Source organism: Enhydra lutris, unplaced genomic scaffold (assembly GCF_002288905.1).
Source record: "Enhydra lutris kenyoni isolate GAN:26980312 unplaced genomic scaffold, ASM228890v2 scaffoldscaffold75, whole genome shotgun sequence".
Taxonomy (NCBI): Eukaryota; Metazoa; Chordata; class Mammalia; order Carnivora; family Mustelidae; genus Enhydra; species Enhydra lutris.
In genome coordinates this window covers 2004437-2022926 of record NW_019154159.1, presented here as the reverse complement: position 1 = coordinate 2022926, position 18490 = coordinate 2004437, and positions in this window count along the sequence as shown.

Here is an 18490-nt window from a genome sequence, read left to right as displayed (position 1 = left end):
TCGTCTTAAAGGGGCTGAAGCCGGCGGGTCCTAGCCAGCTGCGATGGGGCCCCTGCTTTCGAGCTCATCCAAGTTATGACACGTATCGGTGCTTCGCTTTTGGTTAGGGCTGAATGACATCCCACGCTAGAAGACCGGGGTTTTATGTTCCAGTCAAGAGGACTGTGGACGTGCCAAAGGCCCCACCTGGGGCAAATGATGACTTGCTCCAGTCGGCCAAAAGGCAAAAGCCGCCCGCCTTCTGCTTTCCTTCTGGCCTCTCCAGCAGGGATGGCCCGAGCAGCCCGGACAGCGATCGCATGTGTCCTGAGTCTCCTGACAGAGTGTGTGGTCTCGCGGGTACAGGTGACAGAAACCCAGGCCGAGTCGCATTAGAAAGTGCACTTATTCTTTCCTGTGCCCGGTGTCCCCGGGCGGAGCAGCTGCAGGGGCTCAAAAACCCCATCCAGGGATGGGGTCAGGCCTCTGGAACTCTGGCTCCACCCCCGGCCCCGCCCCTCTCCCCTCTGGTGCAGGGGGTGGGGGTGAGGAGGGGCACAGAGGGGACAGCTCCCACAGGAAGTCATCTGCTTGTGTGAGGTCAGAGGTGTAGTAGGTCTGGGAGGAAAAGCACAATTGCTCCCGTGGCTATGCGTGCCCTAGTCCCCGGACCCCGGATGTGTCACCTCACAGTGCAGAAGGGACCCTGCAGATGAGATGAAGCTAGGAACCCCGGAATGGGGATATGGTCCTGGACTGTCCAGGTGGGCCCGACGTCATCACAAGGGTCCTTGTAAGACAGAAGCAGGAGAGTGAGACAGAGAGGAGACATGACCCTGGAAGCTGCTGGACTTGAAGGTGGGGAAAGGGGGCCATGAGCCAAGGAACGCAGCAGCCTCTAGAAGCTGGAAAGAGCAAGGAAAGTCTTCTCCTCCGGAGCCTCCGGCAAGAATCAGCCCTGCAGTCACCTTGATTTGTCACATTTGGCTACAAGGGAGTTTGCAAAACGTACTGTCTTTTACCTGCGTGCTCCTGTTGCCAGAGGGAAAGGGGAGGTGACTCTGGTCTCCGCCTCCTGGTGCTGTGCAGGGTGTTTGGAGGCTGGAGGATGAAAGGGCCAGGTGACAGCTGGTGCCCAGGAAGCGATGCTTTCGGAAATCACAGATGTGCTTCTCTGTGTCCTTCTTTTCAAAAGGTCCCCTCCGAACACCGGGCACATTTGTACCTGTAACAGGAACTCTGAAAATTGGCTGTGATTCACTGATTTGCAAGACCCTCTGTCACTTTGATGTAGCAAACGAGCTCTTAGAGTAGTGGCTTGTCTTACAAGAGTCACGATGGAGGGAGAGGAGCAGTGCCCAGGCTTGGAGTGCTGCCTAGTAGTTCAGAGTGACTCCCACAGCTCATCTTAATGAGGACTCTTCAACGCTCTTCAGTCTGGTGGCTCAGAGAGGCCCAGGAGGACCTGGCTAAGCCCTGTCACCACTCAATGGCTCTCAGTGTCCTTGCTCAGAGGCCAAGGGATGGCAGCAAGCCTGGGGTTCAGCAGACAGGGGCTGCCTTCCGTACCCACCTTAGGAGACTTCCCTTTGGGGCCCAGGGAGTCCTGGGTACTATTTGCCTTTGAACCTGATGCTCCCCAGCACACCCCCTTTCTGAGGAGTGAGCACCCTGCCCCGGATTTGCAGCTCTCCCAGGGCTGAAAACATGTTCTGGAGGCTGAGAGTAGATTTATTTGCTCATTCTGCCTTCTGTGAAAGCAGCCAGTGGGAGCTGGACCCCCTCATGTGCCCAGATTTATGCCCTTGCCAAGCAGATATGGGCAGCCCCACAGCCACCCATCTTGGGATACATGCTTTCCTGCAGCAGCTGGTGCATTAGTTTTAAACCTATTTATTTAGCCGGGCACTCAAAGGGCTTCTGATTACTGCCGCTCTGCGGGGCTGCCGGAACCAATTTCCTGAGGGTGATGGATTTCTTCTCATTTGCTGCTCTCAAGCTGTGCGTTCCTTCTGGGTTTTGGAGGAAAACATTTTCAAAAGATGCCATTTTCCCGGGACCATCCCCCAGGGTGGGGTGGCAGGGGGGTTGTCCTGGGCTGCCACCACCTGGTGCTTTCTGCACAAAAATAGGCAAGTTTCGGGACCCCTCACCCCCCCATCCCCCACCCCCCAGAAGCACTGTGGAAGCCAGGCTGGGCCTGGGTGAGGAGCAGAGAGGAGGGATGGGGCAGAACTGGGGAGGGAAGGGGTGGGGCCCAGAGGTAAGTGGAGAGTGGGAGGGGAGGGGAGGGGAGGGGAGCCGGCCTTCTGCTCCTGTTTGGTTGTCTTCCGGGCAGTGTTTCTTTGGAAGTACAGCAGAATCACCTAAGAGCTTTAAGGAGCCTGACACCAGTGACCGCCCCCCACAAATACTGATTTTGTGGGTCTAGGGTGTGGCCTGGGAATCAGAATGTTTAAAAGCTCCCCGTTCACGGGGCTGCCTGGGTGGCTCCGTTGGTTAAGCGTATGCCTTGGGCTCAGGTCTTGACCAGGGGTCCTTCTCCTGATGACCTTTGTCCGGTTTTGGCTTTAGATAAGATTGGGTGCTCCCCTTTTTTCTTCTGAAACAACTATAGTATTTGTTCATTTTATTTCAAAAGTAAGCTCCATGGCCAACGTGCATCTTGAACCCCAAACTCACTCTCCACAAACGGAGCCAGCCAGATGTCCCTGAAACAAGTATTTTCTTCCCGGTGTTGGAGGAGTGGGAAGCAGAGAAACATGAATACTGATTCAATTTCTTTAATGTTCATTGTTTTATTCAAGTTTTCCTTCCTTAAGTCAGTTTTTGTAATTTACATTTCCTCAGAGAATTCTCCATTTCATCTACATTTTCAAACGTGTTGACATAGAGTTACTCACAGCCTTCATATGTAATTTTAAAAATCTATGAAGTCTGGAGTTAGGTCCCCCTTTCTATTCCTGATACTGTTTGTCTTTTTCCTTGCTTCAGTTGGCTATAGTTGTAAGATTTTATTTGTTTATTTGAGAGAGGGAGAGAGCGTGTGCTCGGGCATTAACATGGCAGGGGGTGGCTTGGGGCAAAAGGAGAGGGAGAAACAGACTCCCCGCGAGCAGGGAGCCTTATGTGGGGCTTAATCCCAGGACCCCAGGATCATGAACTGAGCCACCCAGGAGCTACTGAGATACCAGTTTTGAAGCAAGAAAGTTTTGTTATTGGAAGGGCAGCTGGATGGACCGGAAGGCAGGGGATTGTTCCCAAAGCTGCCTTGCTTGCCTTGCTGAGTCTAGGACGGCTTATATACGTAAGAGGTGGGTAAGGGGGCTCCTGAAAGCTTGAGGGAGGGGGTTCTAGAAACTCTTCCGGACAACGAGGCCCTATTTGGGACCTGGTATGAGCAAATACGTCAAGACGAATGTCACTTCTGGTCCCCATTAGGTTTCTACAACCAGTGCGTAAACAGGGAGTAGGGGTAAAAAGGCAAAGTTAATGACTAACCGTGCATGAGGTTAACAGGTGCATGAAACATAATTAAGTAGGGACCAAAACAGAACGTGGAGCTGAGTTAATATTGCAAATAATACGACTATAGTCCTGCTTACGTTCTCAAGACAGGTCTAGGAGCCAAGCTTCTGGCCCCAGGGATCTATGGGTAACAGCGCCAGAGCAGTTAAGCATTCAAGGTAGAATCCAGATGGTCTGTGCGTCTTTATGTCAATGTCCTCAGCTCTGCTGCGTATTTCAAAATGCTCATAACAAATGTAGGGGGGAAAGGGTAGGAAACAGCTAGGGGGAGCCCCCTGGGTGTGGGTCCCCCAAGGCTCACTCTTGCCCAGTGAGGCTCATCGTGGTAGTAAACAGAGCGGGACAAACTGGGGAGGTTGATTCGACAGATGCTAATCTTGACCTGTAGTGAGTCAGAGCTGCCGGGAGCTCACAGTTGGGAGGCTTTTAATCTTGCAAAACAATTTTGCAGTGACATAAATTGTCTCAATTACGTCCACTTAGAGGGAAAGTGTTTTAACCTCATGTTTCAGGAGGCTGGGTCATAAATGAAAAACACTGGTCTGGACTCCGGCAAATCCAATTTTCAACATTGGGTTCTATTACCCGTGAGCTGGGCTCTCTCGGGCCAGTCACTGAACCTTTCTGTTTCAGTCCGTTCCCCCATGTGTCGTGTGGCACAGTTACGTCTCCCTCACACGTAGGGTTAACAGGAACCCGGGCTTGGAAACCTGCTGTGCCTGGTGCAGCTGAGTTCCCAGGAAGGGGTAGTTTTTATTCCTCTCCGTATGGAAGTATTGTATTTGATTGTATCTGGACTACGACTCAGAAGGATAACATATGTCGGGATTTGAGCCCCGAAGACATCTCGTCAAGTCCAGTATTTCTGACATGTGCTGTTCACGGGTCCTCTCCGTCCACCCCTTCTCAGCATCTTTGATTTTCACTGGAGCTTGACAAGAAAATCGGCTCTGTCTCCGGGTGTTCCACAACATGTCAGCGTCGCGCTGTGATTTGCTACATGTCTTTTCTCCCGGCGTCTTTCTTTCAAAACAGCAGCTACGGGAGTGAGGAGCATGTATGTGTTTTATAAATTCTCGCTGCCTCCTGCCAATGGCTTGGCGAGCTTCCGATTCCGTGATGACGGCGAGAATGGGCCCGCGGTGATGCCCGCACCCATTTATCACCCTCTCCCGAGCCGACGGCCAAGACTTCGGCTCCGACTTCCACCCACTTCCACCCGGCCTCATCTCTCACAGCAGCAGGCTCCGGAGAGGGTCTGCTCGTTCCTGCTTCCGTGAGGAGTTGGCAGTGGGTGGGAGAGGTGGATGGTAGAGTTCCCGTCCCCCTCCCTTCCCCTCTGGGCTGTAGGTGCTTCCAGACACACACGACCTGTCTCCAGTCTGACACTGCAAGCAGCTTGTTCGGAAGGATGCCTGGCTGGGGAATGGAAAGGAATGGTCTTTGGGATTTTTTGGCTTCCCATGGGCCGCTATTCAGTTACCCACAATGGAATTCCTAAGGAATGAGTGCTCTGGCCAGCTCTGGCCCCAGGCTTTCCAGCGGCTCCCGAAGAAGCCATTCTGCTTGTCCCCAGGCACTGACTCATTGTGTGGCTCCTTGAGACGGTGCCCAGCGGTGCTCAGGAATAACCCTTGTGGCTGGAGAGCGATGGGAAAATCGTCTTGCCTTCTCCCCCCGCCCCCGAAGGTTTTTCCACTCTTTCTTGTCTTTACTGCACCTATGACAGTTTGCCCAGGGTGGAACTCAGTGAGGCAGGAGAACAAACACAGACTCTTGAGTCAGAGGGCACTGAGTTCGAATCCAGGGTCCCCACCTGTGGTCAATGAAGGAGATCTTGGCTTCCCACTCTCCACGCACTCCCTGTATCAGATTCAGACCCTGCTGCTCTTGGGCATGTGGGTTTGGAGTCCCGCCTGCTGGAATGGGCAGCACAGGCGGCTGTGGGGGAAGGGACCCTGTGGCCCCAGGTGAGGCCTTCAGCTGATGTAGGAGACAAAGGTAGAAGGAAATGTAGGGAAATGAGATGACCTTAGAACCTGCAGAGTGTCACGTTCCTCCAGAAAACTCCCACCTGTTTCAATTTTATTTATTTATTTGACAGAGAGAGAGAGCACAAGCAGGGGGAACTACAGGGAGAGGGAGAAGCAGACTCCCTGTGGTGCGGGGAGCCCCATGTGGGGCTGGATCCGAGGACCCTGAGCCGAAGCTGGAAGCTTACCTACTGAGCCACCCAGGTGCCCCCCGACCCCCCGCCAAGTGTTTTCATATCCGTGCCTTGCTAGAGGGAAAAACAACCTTAGCTTGGCAGTAGCCAGGCCTCCGGGGTCCTGGAAGTCTTGTTTAGCAGATCAAAGTCCGTTTGAAACTTTGTTTTGTCTTGACGTCCCCCAACCCCAAAGTCCCGGGGCAGCACACGGCAACAGACCTTTCTGTCCACAGATCCTGCCCACTGGCTTTTATAAAAATCACCTTTTTTGGTACCAAAGACATCACAAGAATTCTTTCCGGGCCCTGGGCTCTGGACCTCACCAACGTTCCAAAACATCATTTCTGCTGTACTTCCTCTGCCCACCCCAAGACGGACGTGCCCTGGCTGCTGCTGGCCCCAGACGGGTGCAGACGGAGCCCCCCCTCCCCAGCCAGCCCGCAGTCCAGAAACAGCCCTCTCCAACCCAGAGAACTGCGAGTGAGAAAAATCAATGTTGACAGGGTTTGGCTAACTTCTTCTTTAAAGGACCGGCTACTAATTATTTTAGACAGAGCCAGATGGTCTCTGTTGCAGCCCCCTCAGTCCGAAGGTGTAGGGCATAGCAGCCACAGACAATCCATACACAAATGAGGGTGGCCGTGTCTATAATAACATTTTATTTATGGACATCAACATTTGGAATATCCACAGATCTCTCATGTCACAAAATAGTCCTCTTGCAAATTTTTTTTTTGACCACCTAAAAATATAAAAACCGTTCTTAGCTTGTGGGTCTTAGGGAAATTGGTGCTGGGCTGGACCTGGCCCTCTCTTGCCATCCTTGGCTACCCGCCCCCCTGCCCCCAGGAAGTCATTGAGATCCGTAAGATTTCTTTGATACACAGAGAAACAGATTAATACACCATCTTAACGATGCGATCTTGGACAGAACACCCTCCCCAAATCTCAACTTTTTTATCATAAGATGGAGGCAAAAGTAGACTATTTCTCTCAGGGTAAATGAAATAATAGGGGAATTGCTTCATTATAGGTGTTTAATCTATTGTGATTTTATTCTGGGTTCCAGTGGTTTGGGGTGGGGAGGGCGCCAAGTGAAGGAGGGTTTCCACCCCCAGCAAACCACACAGTGGGACTCCAGGGGCTAACTCTCAGCATGGAGGGTCTGTGAGGAGAGGGATGGGGGCCAGGCTCCTAGCTGGGGGCTTGCTGAGCTCCACCCTTCCCTGTTCTGCTCTGAGGACAGACCAGGGCGTGGAGAAGGCGTCCCCGGGAGAGCCCAGCTTGTGTCCTCTGGAGCAGTGTGCAGGCAAACGTAGGAGCTGCTGTCTGCTTCCCACCACTCCGGCTGGAGCAGCTGGTGATGCTGGGCAAGTAGGTACTGCGATGCCATTGCCCAGAAAGAAAGGATGGGGGTTCCCCCAGCCCACATCTTCCCAGGACCTAGGATGCGCCATAGAGCTCCTCAATGATTTGTCCAGTTTTTGTGAATGACCACGACACCAAGGACAGGCAGCAACCGTGAACCGCCTGGGGATGCCCCACAAAGGGCTAGGGGCCCAGACCGTTGGCATGGCCTGGGGGACACGGGCATCGTTTTGGAGGGTGTTCTCAGCCATGGAGATGTCCAGCAGGAGTCTGGACGTCCCCCTAGGGAGGTGGACAGATAAGGGACCTGCCATCTCCATGGAGACCACCTTGTGGGGCTGGCACTCCCTGGGGTGTGGATGGAACCAGACCAAGTCAGAGAGAGCCACAGGCAGCTACGCTGGGTGGGGGATGGGACCCAGGGTTCAGAACTGGGCTGAGGCTGTGGTTTGCAGTGAGAGGGAGTTTCTAATAACTGTGAGGGAGCAGGAAGCAGTGGGACCTCGCCGAAATGTCAACAGGAGACGGAAAGCAGAATATAACAGAGTATGGCTGATGGCATTGATCAGAGAACATGTAAAACCATTTTGTGTTTTTATGTTTATTCCCCGAGGCTGCTCCATAAACCAGCTACGCATCTGACTGCCATCCTCGCGGCTCCTCTTCGCCCCGTCTCCCCACTCCCCGCCAGTGGGGAAATGTTGCACAGGGTTTCAGCCTCTTGCTGGAGGAGGGAAAGAGAGGGAGAGGTGGGAGCGAGAAGCACAGGGCCGGTGGCTATCGGCCAGGACACATTTGGGCCCAGCACGCGCTACTTATTTCCATCTTCCCTGAGCTGGTGAGTGCGGTTCTCTGACCGCCAACGGGATTTTACTCCAGGTTATAACCACATGGGTGATAAAAACGTGGAAACCCAGCTCAAAAGACAGTTCACACTTCTGAGCCCAAATGAGCCAAACATTTGCAGGGCTAAGCAGAGAGGACAGGACAGAGTACACGGGAGGGCAGTGTCCTCCAAGGCCAGTGGCAGGAAGAGAAGAGCAGGTGTAAAGACGTGAACCAAGGGGCACTGCCAAGCCTAGGAAGCGGCAGCAGGAAGGAGAGCCCTCGCGATGACGGAGGGGCTGGAGAGATAAGGGTAGAAGGGACAAGGTTCCTGCAGTTGGCAGAGGCCTCGCAGGACGGCCTGCCAGCTGGAACTGCTTCTGCCGCAGCCAGGATCAGCGTTCGGGGGACGGCTTGTTGTAGAAGCAGGATCTCGGGCTTTGGGGTCCGACATCCTGCCTCCCGCTCAGTCTAGCTGCGTCACCTCGACCTGGATAACTACCCTCCTGCAAAAGCCTTCATCTCCTCCTCCACGAGCTGGAAACAATGCGTGTCTCTGGGCTTGTTCTAAGGATGAGATGAGAATTCTGTGAGCTCCCAGGACGGTGCCCTGTGCCAGGGAGAGGCCAATGCGCTGGCTCATTTCTCTTTCCCCCCTTTTCCTTTGAATTCCACAAGAAGGTAGCCGCGGCCGGGAACCCAAGGATACATTATTTCTTCAGGTAAAAAGGATTAAAGTCCTTGTTGGCGGGTTGCTTTGGAGGCCAGAGATGGTGTGGCCAGATTGTGGGTGTGGGCATTTTAAAGCAGGGATTCCCTATCACGCCCACCCTGGAGGGGAACGGAGCCCCAGTGGGGCTGTGCCCTTCCCAGGGTGCCACGTCCAGCCCTTGTGCATCTGTTTGCTTGGAGGAAGGAACGATGGGGTCAGGACCGTGGGGACTTTGGGAACCAACGTGGCACCAGCTGGTTGGAGCAAAATAATTTACATGTGGACCCATCTCCTGTAAAATGGACACACCGGGGGGCCCCCGGCTAGCTCAGTCTGTGGAGCATGTGACTCCTGACCTTGGGGTCCTGAGTTCGAGCCCTATGTTGGGTGTAGAGATTACTAAAAATAAATTAAAATTTAATAAAGTTAAATAAAATATGGGGTGCCTGGGTGACTCAGTCAGTTGGGTGTCTGACTCTTGGTTTCAGCTCAGGTTATAATCTTAGGGTCATGAGATCAAGCCCTGTGTCCAGCTCTGCGCTCGGCTGGGAGTCTGCTTGAAATTCTCTCTCCCTCTGACCTCTGCCCACCTCCCCACTCAAATGAATAAATAAATATTTAAAATAAAATAAAATAAAACAAAAATGAAATAAAACAAGACACACCAGCAAAGCTGATTTCTAAAGGGTTATGAGTGAGCCAGGTTTTCTGGAACGCCTCCTCAGCTCTCGAAAGTGTTGCTTGCTGTCAGCTTGAATCTGAATCACCTAGAGCAGCTATGAATGGCCCGTAGGTGTCTAAGAGCCAGATCTTGAAATCATCTCCAAAAGCTGCAAGGACATCAGTCGCCTCTCCTTCCATGTTTCATGGTTACAGCCAGAGAGACAGAGACAGAGAGAGACAGAGAGGAGGAAAGGAGAGACAGACAGATGGCGGGGGGAGGGGGAGGGAGAGAGCGAGTGTGCACGCTAAGGAAGGATTCTCGAGATAACAAAATACCAATTTTTGCCCTTCTGCGGGTTCCCATTTCTCAGGCTGCCACGGATGTCAGTGCAAAAACGGTCATCCTGTGTGCCCAACGCCAGCCTGAGTATGGTCACCTGTCACTGCTTTGCGTTGACCAGCTTTCTGCCGCACGCTGTCCTTCCGTCACCGCGCTGGAGGGAGCGGCGTGTTTAAACCCACGCCCGCGTACGGGATCGCTCCCCTTCCTGCTGGAAACGCTCCTGCAGACAGAAGGCAGTGGGACCAGGGAGAGGAGAGTAAGACCCAACACGGTCCCTCTGCCTAAGTGCCCTGACGGAGCGTTCCTGGAGCGATGACGCCGGGCGATCCTGTGACGCGGGGGGACCGTGGTACCACCTGCTGGAGGCAGAGGGAGGAGATGCAGCCACGGAGACCGTGGGTGCTGCTGAGGCTTGGCCGTGGCCTCGTGGACACACTTCTAATCCACCGGCCACACCTTGCTGATGGGTCACCAAGCGTCAGAACAAGCCCAGGGACAGTGGTCTACAAACACTACTGTAAACGTTTGGTCTACTGTCTGTTCACCCCATAGAGCTTGGGTTCCATGAGCATGGGGGAAGATTTGTTTTAAATTATTGTATCCTCAGTAATTAGAGCAGGGCACAGAGTGGTACCGAAGATATTTGGGGAATGAATGAAGGAAGGAATCAGTAGGGAAAAAAGCAAATGCTCCTGAAGGTCTCACAAGACGCTGTTACTCCCCACGTTTCCTGCGTAGACGCCAGAGTTTGAGAACCACGTGCCCAGGGATCGTGGCCCATTTGGACATGTTTCTTCATCAGCTCTGATGGGTTGGGTGGTCTCTGAAGTCTCCGGGGCTCAGACCATCCTGCTTCCTCCATCACCCCCTCAAATTGTTCTGGAAATCTCCTTTATCCCATTTTTGGGGGGCAGAGATGAAAAAGGACAGGGGAAGTTTAGCCTCCAGATCCTCTGATTTGCTTAACAGGTTCAGAGGAAAAGGCACTTCTCCAGCGGAGTGCTAAGGCTGGCTTGCAGTCCCGTTGGTGAAGGAAAACACAAAAGCAGCCCCTGGCATTGAGAGAGTCTGCAGGACCCGAGGAGGGAGGGGGGACATGCTTACAGATACAGTATGCTTGGGGCAGCCACCACTTCCCCGCCCCTTGGCCCCTCGGCTTTTGGGGGGGAGCATGGGGACAGGGTGGCAGTCCCCTGCCTCCCACTCGCTCCCTCGCCCAACCATGTGGGTCCCCCCGCGCCAGCTCTGCACAGTGCCTGTGACAGCGTGTCCCGGAGCCCCTGGCGGGCCGAGAGAGGGGTTTATCAGCACAAAACACTCCAGCCGCTGGTGGGTTTTATGGGATTCCCAAACCATAGCAAGTGGAAGAATGCTTTCCCCCCCACGCCTCCCTCAGGAGAGAAAGAGAGAGAGAGAAAATGAGGTTGGGAGAGATGAAAGGCTTTTTTTTTTTCTTCCAAAAATTGGAACCTCACTTCAGATGAAAATAATACGTCTTGAAGGCGGTGATAAGATAGAGGTGAAAATCACCCTGCCTGTGTTTAAGACAGCGCCTCCTGTCATCTCCCAGTGCCCCCCGTCAAGTGGGGACCGTGTTCCCTGCTGATTGAGAAAACCTAAGTCGGAACAAAAGCTATCTTTAAAACATGGTCTCCGAGAACATTAACCTATTTTTAAAAGTGTTTCATTTCAAGGCTTCAACACATCCCCTTCCTTCCTTCCTTCCCTTCCTTTTTTCTTTCCTTCCTTCCTTTTTTTTTTTTTTTTTACAATCCGTGAGGCAGTTGTGGGGAGCAGATAAAATACGGCTGCCAATTAGCGCTGTGTCTTCCTCGCTCGTCCAACGGCTCCATCTTTTGTTAAGCTGTAAATGCGTTTTTCCAAGCCACTTGGCTTCTCGGATGCTGTGTATTTAATTTCCCTGGAACATTCTTGTAGATCAGGCGCTTTCAAACTAGCATGTCATCAGAGCCCCATGGCTTGGGGAGTGGGGCCACGGGGCCAGGACACCAGGTAGGGGTGAGGGCAGCCTGCTGTCTGGCTCCGTTGTCAGCTCTGTACCGGCTCCTCCCGGCTGGTCCTGGAGGGACTGGAGGTCTCAAACATCTTCCCCTGGTCAGCACAGCCCTGACCACCGCCTTTCATCTTCCCCGAGGCTCTTGGCCCAAATATGTCTTTAGCATACAAAAGTGGCTCACCCCTTGACCCAGAAAAGCCTGACTTTCTAGAACATTCCTTTACACTCAGAACAATCGTTTGGACGCTTGCCCCTCCAAGGTCCGCCTGGATGAGTCTGGCCGTGCGGACATCTTCCGAGCCCTGCTGACCATGGGGAATGGCCCTCGGCTGAGGGGCTTGAACTCTGTTGTGTTGACCCTAACACGAGCTTGACAGCCACCCATGGGATGACAGCTGGTGCGCGACGACCTGTAGGGCCTGGGGGTTGGCAAGAGAGGGTGGTGAAGCCTGGGAACTGATCTGGGGACGCTTCATGGGCTAGGGACATCTCCGTAGCCTTGTAAAGATGGGGAACAAGGGAGCTGAATGTGGGATGTGAGCAAGCCGGATGTGAATGATATTTTGCGGCGGGAGCGGGCAAACCCAGCGTGGAGGGCCCCAGGTATGAGTGCAAAGAAGGGGACCTCGGACACACACGGAGCTTGTTCTCAACCCCAGGGTAAGCGGGGAGCCCAGTAGTATGCGACCTGCCAGAGGCTTACTGTGGAATGAATGGTGTCCCCCCCTGCAAAAGACATGTTTAAGCCCTAACCCCCAGTGAATGTGGGTCATTGCATTATTTGGAAAGAGTGTCATTGCAAATGTGACCGAATCAAGAGGAAGATGTGCTTGGTGAGCGTGGTCTAGAGCTCCGTTCCAGTGTGACCGGAGTCCTTGTAAGAAGGGGAGACACACACACGCACGCACAGGCAGACACGCACACACGCACACACACACGCACGCGCAGGCACACACGCACATGCACACACGCACACGGACACAGTGGCAATGCCGTGTGGATTGCCGTAGCTCCCGGGAGCCAGGAGAGCGGAGGCATGGACCAGTCTCTCTCAGGGCCTCCAGGTGGAAGCCAGCCCGCTGACTCCTTGGTTTGGGACGTGTGGCCTCCAGAACGGGGAGAGAAGAATTTCTGTTACTTTCACCACCCCATTGTGGTCACCTGTTACGGCAGCCGCGGGAAGCTGACACGCCGGCCTTCTAGAGTCTAACGACAGCTGGGAAGTGGATGGTGGCTCCTTTCCCAAGATGCTCCAAGCGAGCACCAGGGTCGGGATGGGAACCCTGGCCACCCGACTCCCCAGAGGGCCAGCCCAGGGCAGAGACGGCTCCGTGCCTCTCCTCTCCTGCAGAGACACAGACCCGTGCCAGCGTGTCCACCTCTGCGACGCCTTCCTCCCCTGTGGGGCCAACCTCTCCCTTCCCCATCCCTCTACCTTTGGCCACACTGCCCTCCACTCCCTCTGGCCTCCGGCAGGCGAAGGAATGCAGCCCTCCATCCGAGGCTGAAAACCCTTCCACAGAGGGGATGGGTCAGGTTCCCGCCAACCCCTGTTCCTCGTGCAGCCCCCTCCGCCACTGGTCACACCAAGCCTATTGCTTTCCAGAGAGCTGGCCCTAGGTTTGCCCAGCGGAGACTCTGAGCTGTTGGAAGGTACCTAGAGTTCTGGTCTCTGTCCTGGAATACTCCTCCCTGCGGTGAGCCTGGGAGCCACTAGATGGCAGGAAAGACCGAGCCTGGACTAGTCTCACCGCCAGGGGATGGGGGGGAGCAGGGGAGACCCAGAAAACCCACTGCAGGAGAAGGGAGGGCATTCGAGCCACCGGTGCTCGTGAGGGACCCAGGAAAGGGGCTCAAAGAATCAACAGGTGGTGAGGACGAGCTGGGGCCTTGGATTGGGACGGAGGTCTTTGGGGGTCCACCTGGTTCCTCCATTTTGAAGCAGGTGGCTTTCCAGAGCCCCAGGCATTCTTCACAGGAATTACAAAGCCTGAGGCTGCTCGCCAGACTGTGCGCATCTGTGTGTCAGGCAAGGAGACCCAGGGAGATGGGGGGAGCACCACAGGGCAGAGCAGAGGCTGCCGGGCTGCACAGGCCTGGGGGAGAAGCCTGGCACCTCTATCTACCCGCTGTGACTCCAAAACAGGCCACTTACCCTTTCCTCACCTGTGAATTGGGGAAACGGTGGCAGGGTTGCCCCGGACAGTGTAAGGAAGAGAAGCACAGTACTTGATACCCCGTTTAGCTCAGAGATGTTAGCAACATCACCAACTCCAAAATGCTTGCTCTCCTTGTTTTTTTTTTTTTTTAGTTTTTTTCTTTTTTTAAGCCATCTCTACCCTGAATGGGGGGCTCGAACTCACAACCCCAGAGATCAAGAGTCACGCGCTCCCCGCCTGAGCCAGCCAGGCGCCCTCATGTGCGTTATTCTTCACGGCACAAGGTTATCTTCGCAGAGGGGTTGGGTGTACGAAAAGCAAACCACACTGAAACTGACTCACACGGGAAGTCCAGCTTTGAATTGTAGTGGGGTCAGCCTGGCCTCTTCTTAGAGCCCTTCCCAAGATGGCCCCTTCCCATGGACGGCTCAGCAGTACTGAAGATGTACTCAGGCTCCCTCCCTGAATGTCAAGGAGGAAGGACCCTGGGTGCTGGGGCCCCGGGGAGGCGTCTCCACCTGTCTTTATCTTCCATAACTGTAAGGAGTTGTGTCCTGAAGGGGCCCCAAGGTCAAAGCCAAGAGAACAAGCCTCAAGCCAGACATTGTTCTAAGGACCAAGCTGAGAGTGGGAGCCATTGCGTGGAGCCCAGTGGGAAAAGAATGAGGCCAGGCAGAAGGTCTGGGAGGTCACGGGGCTCGGAGCTCAGAGGGGCGACTGGCTGGAGAGCAAGCCTAGAGAGAACGCATGGGGAGCGGCCGCCTTGTAGGTCATTCTGTGGCTGGTTTGGGTGGCTGGTTAACAAGGCTTGGTGAGGATATTGTTTGGTTCTCTGGGGGGACGTGGGGGTCAGGAGCTCAGGGGTCTGGTCGGAGGCCTCTGTGTCCCTTCCAGGAGCAATTCTGTCCAGAGCGCGGACTTTCAATAAACGCTCTAGGAGACAAAGAGCCAACGAGTAAAAGCTCGAGGCATCCTGGCCTTCATTCACTTCCCGCACAGCAGGCAGGATGCCTGCAGGTTAATTAGTTCCTCGGATCCTTGCAAACCTCGGAGGCAGAACCACTTACGGTCGCCATCATGCGTCACCACGTTCGGGATCCCTGGGCCCAAATCATGACCAGCCCATAAGAGGCTTCATGGGCTCTTTGGACCCAGGGTTGACTGCGAGGAAGAAGCAACAGGGAAGGTTAGTGAAGACATTTTAGTTCCTAAAAATAAGTCTGACCATAATAGCTACCATCTATCAGATGTATATGGCGAACCAAGCATTTTGTGTGTGTTACCTAATTTAATTCACAATGACCTGCTCGGACAGGGCGCGAAACAGCGACTCTCATCCTGCAGACGAAGAAATTGAGGTCCAGAGGGTTGGTGGAAAGGCTTTAAGTTGCAAAGATTGCTTCAGGCACAGTTCCACTTCCCCTGAGTATTTTCGAGGGGCCTTACAGGAGATCCCATGAGCATGGCTCCACAGATAAGATGGTTTGGGCAACACTGGGTTAAGCACCGTGAAACGGGGCTCCTTGCGGCAGGATTTTCCCTTCCACTGAGCCCAAGCGGATGTCTGAGAAAGGAGGGTACGGAGGCATAACAGTTCCAAAAGCTGGTGGGACTTGGGTTCCAAAGGACACACTTTGGGTGACGCTGCTCCCTTGGAATCGGGAAGACTGACACTCACAAGGCGTTAGCAGAATAATGGCTCCCCAGAGACATCCTCCCTACCCTGGAACCCATGGAAATGTTAGTTTCGTGTGCAGGGAGAGAGTGACCTTGCCCAAAGAGAGATCTGGCCTTCGGCTTTCGCCCTCAGCTCCCGGAACATTACCTCTGAGCTCTTGGAAGGTCCTGTCTGCTAAGAGTGTCTTTGTTTCCCTGGGGACCTTGGGCCAGCCAGATAGTGTATGATAACAATGAGTTTTAGGGTTGGGACCTTGGGCCACATGGTACTAACTTGACCTCTGGAGAGGCTGCAGACTGAGGCCAGCCCTGTGGACAGTCAGCTATATGGACATGACCGAGACCCACTGAAAACAGTGCACACCGAGACTCAGGGGAGGGTCCCCGGCTAGCAGTACTCCACGGGTGCTGGAAGAACGAAGGGCTGTCCACGTGCCGCTGTTGGAAGGACACCTGGAAACTCACCTCTCCCAGGCCCCACCCCACCAGCCTCTTCCCATTGCTTTTAATCTCTGTCTTCTCACTGCAAAAAACCATAACCATGCGTGTAACAGATTTTTTTTTCTAAGTTCTGTGAGTCTTTCTAGTGAATTATCAAACCAGAAGGTGGTCTTGGGGACTCCCAAACTTTGCACATGGCAAAAAGGACTTTGTAGGTATAATAATAATTGGAAATTTTTTTTAATTTTTAAAATTTATTTTTTTAATTAATTTTTAAGCTCTTTTTTTTTTTTTTTTTTTTTACAAAATTGGAGATCTTAACATAGAGAGATCAGTTTGGATTAGTGGTAGGGGGGAGGGAATCTAATCCCACGAGCCCTTCAAAGTGGAGAACTCTTTCCAGCTGAAGTCAGAAGAGGAAGCAGAAAGAGTTCGTGGATGGTAAGGACTCGACCTGCCATGGCTTGGGGGGGAGGGTGGGGCACAGGAGAAAGAGACCGAGCATCCTCGAGGAACCAAGACTGGCCCCGGTTGAAAGCCAGCAAGGAAGGGGGATCCTCAGTCCTACAAGTCACAGAACTGAACTTGGCAATTACCCGACCGACCTTGGAAATGATTCTTCCTGAAACTTCCTGATCAGAGCCCAGCCTGACTGACACCTTGATTTTGCCCTTGTAAAACCTAGAGCAGAGAAACGAGGGGAGCCTGAACATTTGAACTGCGACCTACTCATTTTCTTTCCTTTTAAACTGCCAAGTTTGTGGCAATTTGTTACAGTAGCCATAGGAAATTAACACACTCACCCAACATGGATTCTTTCTGTTCCTGTTTTCTGGACTGAATTGCATGATCTTTGGTCCCCCTGCCGTCATGCCCCATCTGTAGTGTCTCCAGGGTCTGTCTCGCTCTGTCCTGGCTCCAAGGGTGAGGCCGGAGAGCCAAAGCTCAGAGGGCCTTTTGAAGTTCTCTGTATAAAATAGGGTCTTTGAAGCCTGGAGGGAGAGGCAGGGAGGCAGGGAAGATGTGCCTGGCCCCACAAAAGCTATTTTGGATTCCAGCACAAAGATTCCAAATCTAGAATCCTTCTCCAGCACACAGACTGCATGGAAAATTAAAGTTGCTTAAATATAATTATCTGGCTTTATGCTGAGTTAAAGAAGCCAGACACAAAAGAACTCATTCTGTGTGATTCCATTTCTGTGAGGTTCTAGAAGAGGCACAACTAATCTTTGGTGACAGAAATCAGAACAGTGCTTGTCTTGGGAGGTGGGGGGGGGGGGGGTTTTGGGGGGGGGTGGGGATTGACTGGCACAGGGCAGGAGGGAACTTTCTGGAGGAGAGAAATGTTCTGTATTTTGGTAAGACTGTGGGATACACTGTATTTGTCAAAAGTTATCCAGCTGTATAATTAAGATAGACACATTTCAATGTATGTAAATTATACTTGGATTTAGAAATTAGGAAAAATTAAAATAATTGCTTAGAAAAAAAATTAGTCTTGTGAACAAACCTATGTCATTTAGAGGAGAGATGCTATAGCCTTACAGATAAGGAAAACATATTTCTCTCCAGGATCTAAATAACACATTTCAGCAGGCAGGATTGGCTCTGGGGTCCAAGGGCGACTGACAGATGGTCTGTTTCTGCTGCTCCGTCCCCAGTGGGTCCGACTGGATGGGAAGTTCATCAATGTGTCATGGGCTGAGAGAGAATGGGAAATTCTGGTGTGTGGTTTAGGTCTGCCCAAAGCAGGGATTGGAGCACAGGACGTTCTGAGGTGCCTGTCAGGTGGCTTTGGGGACACCTTCCACCACCCAGCTGCCATCTGTGTGCAGGAGACACTGGGAGAGTGTTTGGGGTTCAGAGGTGTCCCCTGGTGTTGAGAAAACACTTCCTTAAGCACCGGGGTGTTATAGTGTTGGGTGATCCCTACTGATGTTAAAGGTTGGGTTTGACCTGGCAATGCCTGCTGACCTTGGTGGGGGAGGGCAGTGTCCTTGGGAGGGGGCAGGTGGAGGCAAAGAGCTCCAGAGGTCCAGCCTACAACTCCTTGGAGTGCTGGTTCTAACCGCATGAAGGGGAAGGGGTATATCTGACCTCCCTTGCCAGGAGGCGGGGACCCGGGCTCTGGCAGGGCTGAGGAGGGTTTTGGTAGGGTTGGTGTGTGGATGCCAGGAAGGTCTGGGTCAAGGCTGCAGGCTGTGTGCCTAGAGGAAGCCCAGCCCCCACAGGCAGACCTGGGGAACAGGACCAGTCCCGTCATCAGTCCTAAGGGGTGGATGGGCAGAACTCTGGAGGGGAGTCAAATTGGAGGTTCGTGCTGACAACTAGCAGGAAGGAGGCAGGGAGGCAGAGTCTGGACAGGTCCTGAGACAACAGAGCCTTTCAGAGGTACCGGCAGTGATCGAGGGCAGGCAGGGTCTGGTAAGAGTGCTTGAATCTTTCCAAATGTGCGTCCTACTGAAAGCAGCTGGTTTCACTGTAAACTCATTCCACTTTCTTTTTTTAACCTTTAGATCTAGGGGTGCATTCGTAAATTTTAATTACCGACTCTCTGGACCAAAAGTTA